Here is a 1,751-nt window from a genome sequence, read left to right as displayed (position 1 = left end):
GAGACATGATTAGTGATTCTTTTTCAAAGTGTTTGCATTATTTGATGCTTTTAATTTGACAGAAATTTTATAGTATCTTAATAAAATAGGAACTGTAAGGCACATGCAAATTTAGGACCATATGAATCTTGTAGCGGAGCAAAATCTGCCACCCCAAATGTATCTCTTTGTTATGAGCATTATTTTAGGCTGATTAATTTTAAGAGACTAAAGAGTCTGGAAGTTTACTTAACTGTGTATAAGAATTTAGAGGGAGAGTTTATACCAAGAAGAGAGTAATCACCACAGATAACTACAATGATTATAAGCTGGTTTTGATAGTCTGGGTAGAATTTAGGAACACATCTTTTTTCAAAGCTTTCTCTGTGTCCCATTATGTCTACATAGCAGGAAAATTATGTAATTGTTGTTTTTGTTGTTGTTTTATAAATGGTGGCAGTATGGTTTATTAAGCTTGTACCTTAGTACAGGCACTGGGCTTTCCCCATGGTGTTCTTAATGTTCAAAACCCAGACTTTCTGCCAAGTTTTCTTGAGCAGTGGCACCAAGAATTTGAAAGCTAAGTGGATTTTCTACATCATCTGTCATCTTTGTGTGGCCAAAAGCTACGGCCAGACACAGCACCTTTTTTATCTAGAACTTGATGGTGGACTTCATTTAATCAGCTTTGGCCACCACGTTCTCATTGTGGGTCAGCAAGGAAGGAAACTTGCCAGACTTATTCAGGTTTCTACTGAGGATATGTGGGATCTATTTGATCAGACTCTGAAACAAAAAAGTTATCATACTTCTTGGCCATCTGCTTGACCAGTTTCTTATTCTTGTTGGGTTTCTTCAGTGTCTAACCATGTCCATGTGGGGGATATCCATAGCCTTGGCCTCATCATAGTGGTTCTGGTCCCCAGAACACATGCAGAGAACCTGAGGCATGTAGAAGACTTAATCTTCAGCTCAGTCCAGTTGAGTCGCTCAGTAGTATCCGAATCTTTGTGATCTCATGAATTGCAGCACGCCAGGCCTCTCTGTCCATCATCAACTACCAGAGTTCACCAAACTCATGTCCATCGAGTCATCGATGCCATCCAGCCATCTCATCCTCTGTTGTCCCCTTCTCCTTCTGCCCCCAACCCCTCCCAGCATCAGGGTCTTTTCCAATGAGTCAACTCTTCGCATAAGGTGGCCAAAGTACTGGAGTTTCAGCTTCAGCATCAGTCCTTCCAATGAACACCCAGAACTGATCTCCTTTAGGATGGACTGGTTGGATCTCCTTGCAGTCCAAGGGACTCTCAAGAGTCTTCTCCAACACCACAGTTCAAAAGAATCAATTCTTTGGCACTCAGCTTTCTTCACAGTCCAACTCTCACATCCGTACATGACCACTGGAAAAACCATAGCCTTGACTAAACGGACCACTGCTGGCAAAGTACTGTCTCTGCTTTTCAATATGCCATCTAGGTTGGTCATAACTTTCCTTACATGACCCAAAAGCATTTATCCTTCTGAAGGTCATAGTTCTTCAGACTGACCTGAAGCTCCACTGTCTCCAAAAGCTTCCACGTCCCACACTGGTTCCCCTGCACGACTTTCTGCACCGCCTCCTAGATGGTGTCTCCGGAGACTTTGTTGCTCATGGTAGGTGACATTGGGATAACCTGAAGAGAGCAGGAAAAACATTTTTATTTTGCTGCCAATGGACTTGCCTTTGAAGCCCCAGGCCCCGCCCCCTTCTCCTTAGCCGAGGATGCCAAATA

General features: G+C 42.8%; 1 pseudogene; it reads right to left on the bottom strand.

Annotated features, from left to right (window-relative positions):
* Positions 1-461: 461 nt before the first annotated feature.
* On the bottom strand, positions 462-1,631 carry LOC128066186 (60S ribosomal protein L10a-like; annotated as a pseudogene).
* Positions 1,632-1,751: the final 120 nt, after the last annotated feature.

This window comes from Budorcas taxicolor, chromosome 20 (assembly GCF_023091745.1).
Source record: "Budorcas taxicolor isolate Tak-1 chromosome 20, Takin1.1, whole genome shotgun sequence".
In the NCBI taxonomy this organism is placed as follows: Eukaryota; Metazoa; Chordata; class Mammalia; order Artiodactyla; family Bovidae; genus Budorcas; species Budorcas taxicolor.
This window is presented reverse-complemented; position numbering and strand designations above follow the sequence as displayed.